Source organism: Mytilus edulis, chromosome 2 (assembly GCF_963676685.1).
Source record: "Mytilus edulis chromosome 2, xbMytEdul2.2, whole genome shotgun sequence".
NCBI lineage: Eukaryota > Metazoa > Mollusca > Bivalvia > Mytilida > Mytilidae > Mytilus > Mytilus edulis.
Window position 1 is genome coordinate 88,439,677 of NC_092345.1, and position 6,239 is coordinate 88,445,915.

Below are 6,239 nucleotides of genomic sequence, written 5' to 3' on the forward strand. Positions count from 1 at the left end.
TTCGGGTCCTGAATGCTCTTCAACTTTGTACTTGTTTGGTTTTATAACTTTTTTGTTTTGAGCGTCACTGGTGAGTCTTGTGTAGACGAAACGCGCGTCTGGCGTCTTAAATTATAATCCTGGTACCTTTGATAAAAATAAGTTTGACTAGACTACAAGGATACTGTAATAATACAATATAAACGCAAGGTAGACTTAGTGAAATAAATCATGTCTTTCTTAATTGACCAAAAAAGTTTGATCATCAGTTTAATGTCGAACCAATCAATGTCAAATGATATCTACAGGTTCAAAAGTTTTTAAAGACCAGGGTTTATTTTATTGCGAAGTTAGTATCTTCTACTTTTTAAGTTCTAACGGAATTCCAGTAACATGCGGAAACTCCACGGAAAGAATTATAAAAAAAACCAGACTCTTTGATCGACAACGTTTATTTGAGTTTGGTGAGTGACATTCTAAAAGACGGTTGCTATCCCAACTGGTACAATGTACGCACTGCATGTGTGGTTCTGCATGTTACATTGTCTCAATTTGGCCTTGTGTCTGGTATTGACAAAGACATATATAGTCATGACGTTGCATTGAGTGATACAAATGATGCATGAATAGTAGGGTATACATATTCCATCGACTTTAATAATATCATTCTGTCTTGAGTTAATGCTATTCAAATTGTTTTAACTCTCATGGTGTCTGAAATTATGTGATCATCTGTATACTATAATGGTATTACTGCCATAAGGTCGATACCTCTACTGGTTATTTGTTAGTCCCCGAGGACATCAACAACACAGTATCCCGATGACATCAGCAGCACTGTAGCTTCGGTACCGACTTTGTTATACGGATATTGTTTGATTGAAATTTGCTGTTTCACAATCTTAAATTCAGGACTATACTTCACTCATGCAAAGCTCTGATTCCGGAATTTAGCTATTCTTTAAATCTTTTTGTTTTTGTTTTATCAGTTGTTGTTCAATATTGGTATAAGTTTTGCTTTTTAAAATACTTTGTCCCAGATCTTCACTGAAGAGACTTGATTATCGAAATGCGCTTCAGTTGTAGTAAAATGTGTACCGTTAAAACATTTTTACAATCTCTTTTATATCTTTGTCAATAGAATGTTTCAAACAGGCCGCAGTTCATGCTTAAGTGTACAAGCACATATTATAAATCCTTTGGTCTTTTTTAATTTTAAGGATAGAGTGTTTCTAGTGAAGTTTAATCCAAACCAAGTGTATCGAACGCAACATATTTATACAGAATTTTTTTCTCGGGGATGCCTGTTAACTTACACGCGATTATCACAGCTGCTGAAATGAAGAATTAATTTAAGGCAACAGTAGTTCCCCGATGTTAAAATCTGGTAAATCGATAAAACAGAGACAATTGAAGATTTCAAATAAAACCTGCGGAAATCGCATATAACCGGTGCATCGACAGGATTCGCGTCTACTGATATGCATGCATCACGCAGGAGCAAATTATAATTTGTTCAAAATGATAACTTGTACACAACACATATTAATGAAATTTTTTATATATGAGAATAAACTCATCATAGATACTAGTACCAGGATTGAAATTTTATATTTACGCCAGACGCGCGTTTCGTCTATAAAAGACTCATCAGTGACGCTCGAATCAAAAAATGTTTAAAAGGTAAAATTAAGTACGAATTTGAAGAGCTTTGAGGACCAAACATTCCTTACAGTTTTGCCAAATACAGCTAAGACAATCTTTTCCTAAGGTAGAAGAGCTTTAGTGTTTTAAAATTCAATGTTTGTTAACAGTTAATTTATAATTATTATGAACATATCAATGATAACTCAAGTCAACACATAAATGCTGACTACTGGCCTGATGATACCCTCGGGGAATTCTCCACCAGCAGTGGCATCGACCCAGTGGTTGTAAAAGCATTGATACACACTAAAGAGTTTGTATTCAATGACCACACACTAAACTTTATTTACAAAAAAAAAAATAACATGCTGCAGACAGGAATGTAAAAACACAGAATAATAAAAATAAGCCTTGTGACAATTCTGATAGAATAATAAAAATTGGCGCCACTAAAAATTCTGGTAGTATAATAGAAATTGACCCCAGTGGCAATTCTGATGGTATAATCATATAATTTGGCGCGAGTGACAATCAGGATGACACTGACGTTGAAAAACCAATCATACGTGCAAGGAGACGTGCGCTGTCTGACCAACAGATCAAAGCCGAATATCAAACCAAGAAAACGAAACGGAAATTATCAGAACTTGCTGTGGGGGACAATTTCATCACACCAATTCCTCAGTATGATCCTGCCTACAAATAATTTTCGAAATATCTTAGGTATAGTTATTGAATCTGAAGAATCTGCGTACCGCATCGGAACAGCTTTAGGAATTTTAATATGATACCGGTATTTTTCAAGTAATCAAAATGAAGCTGTTAAAGAAACATTTTTGTTCGCAGCAATGGATCATCAGCTTCAACTTTCGCTACGTGAAGCAGTTAAAAAGCCTTACTGCTGGTGAGGGATATCTCACGTGTAAATACAAAGTACTTCAAAAGGTAAATGTAAAAAGCAAAATAAATGTGTATTTCTAGATGTAATAATTCACTCACTAGCTCTCACAAATGATACATCACTAATTTTGTATTTTATAAATAAGGTTTATAGTGTTGTCATTGAATAAAAATTCTATGACGTTAAACTTAAGGTAAAATATGTTGCAAAATTACGAAAAAAATTTAAAAAGTTGATAAAAAAAATTTGGGGTTTTGACTTGTGGCCTAAATCAAAACTTTATAAACAAAAAATCATGTGCACATAGTTGCTTTAAATTTAAAATCATATAAATGAAATAGCTTATATATTATCATAACTTTTACATACATATAGAGAATAAAGTACAATTACTGTAATAAAAAGCAAAAGGATGCAAGACAAACAATAAACACACTTGTATTGAAAACAAACATAAATCAAAACACTGTACACAGAGTAACACAACTATTCTGACAAATAGGACATATGTGAAATGTACCAAAGTTACATATTAATGTATACAACAAACCATAAGATATAACACTTTATCTAGGTTTTTTCGGTATACAGATATGGATAGTAAACTGAACGTTGCTAGAAAGCATAGACACAATATGCCGGGTGAACAAAAAGTGCGTTAATTTTGATAAAACACAAAGTTTGTAAAAACAAGAAAACCTCTATAATGTTGGAAAACGCTTAAAAAAAACCCCGCTTACATCTCTGGATCAGCGCCTGTAGTGTGAATATATACGAGCATAACGTAAAATTGATATATAAAGGCAACAGTAGTATACCGCTGTTCGAAATTAGTAAATCGATGTGAACACAGTACAATTGGGCAAAAGATGTGTATGTTACTGTTTAGAAATGGGAATTGATAATGAAGGAAGTTGACATATCTTCCCGTTTGTCATAGATTTTAGGGTGAAGTCGTTCATCAGTGTCAATATTAGGGAAAAGATCAAGGTATGAAGCAGTCCTTCTAGTATCAGAAGTATGAATTCTTCTTCATACGATTACAAAAACAAATCAACCAATAGGGGTGAACAATGAGTATTCATTGGAGTACCTACTGGCCAGTGTTAAATATCAATTCTCCAAACTCAACAATTATATTGTCGATTAAAAAGTCCAGCACTTTAATAATATAATTTTCTGTGCATTTTCTGATAGAGTCAGTGCGGTTTGTCATGAAATAAGAATTATGAAATATTATAACCCAATTCAAAAGATTTTATATCTACGATTGTCATTGTTATAGAAAAAAACTCTGTTTAATAAGATGGTGTGGTCGATCTTTTAATCGAGCATGGGGAATAGCAGGGTAGGGCGTAGACATATCAAAACTCGTCTTACTGTTGCTGCAAAATTGCAGAGATTCTGGTCCATATGATTTAACAGCACATCTCAAGCTAGATTGTTTAAGGATCCACATCTGATTGACACCACTGCATGGTTGAATGTATCTGATCATAATATTTTAAGGCCATCTTTAACTGTAGAGAGAATACTATTCAGCACTTAAAAGAAAGATGTTTAGTCGCACATTTTGATCATCCAGGTTTGCCTCGTTCTTTTTAAGGAGTTTTGTGAATTTTTAGTATCCAGTATAATGACGGTAGATGGTCTTCGTTTTCACCAGTTTTGCTGTATATTTCGAGCTCTTTTGTGGACATTCTAAGTATTGGTTTATATATAGACAATAGAAAATAGTCAATATGTATTAGCACAAACACATTTACATTAAATAGTTATGACATACAGTATTGAGACAATAAACTGACAATAGTTAAATTGACTATAATTATATTAGAAGGCAATAGTCCTACTGTATTATTGGAGGCTTCATCTGCTGGCAAAACGACAAATTTGTCATGAAAAGAGATTAAAGCATCCACAAACTCCGAGTTCTTGAATTTTTAAGAAACCTTTGTGCTCATACTACATCTTAGCTGCTAAATGCATGATCAAATAGCTTTGAGAGGTGTCCCGAACAACGTAGAAAATTTGAAGTACATAAATGTCTAGCTACATGCCAACAAATGCAGCATACTATGGATGAATATAATGAATGCATCGACATCATAGTTCACATCAAGAACACTGAAATATGATCTTTCACACAATATCATCGCAGTATGTGGATATCTAGCTTGGTCATTAATACCAACAAAACACAACCAGCATGACATTAGTCTCAAACGATTTACTTCTGATAATGGATCAAAGCCAACACAAGATATCCAATCTGAACCTACATATTTTCATACAGACGGAAAAGCTAACTCTCAGTCAAATTGACTATATTCTGTCAAATAACGACACGTTACTATCAACCAAGATATACAGTCAAGATGCAGTTAACACACGAGCCCATGCACTAGTAAAAGCAAGTACAAAATTATATCTAGAAAAAAAGAAGAGCATAGAAACAAAGAAAAATACAGTAGCTTATAAATTAGTATGGGAAGAAATGGATAACTTTTAAGACATATACATACATGAATGATGAGATTGGTAAACATTTTTAGTTCCTTCCATCCCATGAAACTAATGCTGGCGATAAGTGAAAGTGTATCATGGAGATTCTGCACAATGCTACCGAACTAGCAGTACTTTCAAGAATTTATTATCAATCTAGTAAATGAACCCAAAAGGAAAGCTTCCCCTGTCGTTAAAAGACTGATTGAAATTATAAAAAAACAAACATAGACTCTGGAATGATGCAGGAAGACCTCACATTGACCAATATCTAAGGAAAAAACGGAAGCCAAAAGAAATTTCAGAAAAGAACAGAAATAGAAACTGCATGTACATTCTTGAACCAGAGACAAAATACAAGTGGAAAATGAAGTAAAGAAGTCTGTTGATGGATTTTGGTCCGAAAAAATGTTTGCTGAAGCCAAATTAAAACCGTCATTACGGTACTTGAATATATAAAAAAAGTAAAATAAGTACTGTTAATTCTATATGGAAGAGTGCAGGTTCGGAACACATGTCTATACGTAGAGCATGTTATAAGACCAAAATGCTTTTGGATACATACATTCTAGAGTACCACCGTTCAAAATTTTCAAATGGTAAAAAAAAACTCCAATGTGTCCACTGTAAGATGGAACTGAAAACTTATATATAACACTTTCTTGTCGTGTGCTCTACCTTAACAAGAATTAGAGTAGACCGATTTTTTTTGGTCTCCTGTATCCATATTTCACCCTTCCCATATTTGATTTTCCTCATTTTTACCTTTAATGTTAAAAAAATTTGAAAAATTGAAAAATCCAAATGATAAATAGGAAATATGAAATGTCAACACGAAGAGACAGATTATTCGGTCTAGTCATAATGATTAGAGACATTTGTATCTTAAAACTTTATACAGTCGTTGTACCAAAGATTGGAACTGCTGCATGGTCTGGCATATGCGTTAGCAACTCGAAAATGATAAAATTAGTCTTGGACTGTAGTCTTTTCGAATAGTACTCTGTGTTTCAGAAAAATGACATTACTTTGGTGGAGTCGATTACAAGAAGTCTGTGTTACTATCTCTATGAAAAACGAAGTGCTCTCCTTGAAAGTAAATATGTGCCTGTGGAGATCCAGTAGAAGATAATTTTCATTTCTTTTATGTTTGTCCATCTTACATTTATCAGAGATATGAGCTCTTTCGAAAAATAAGTAACCTTAA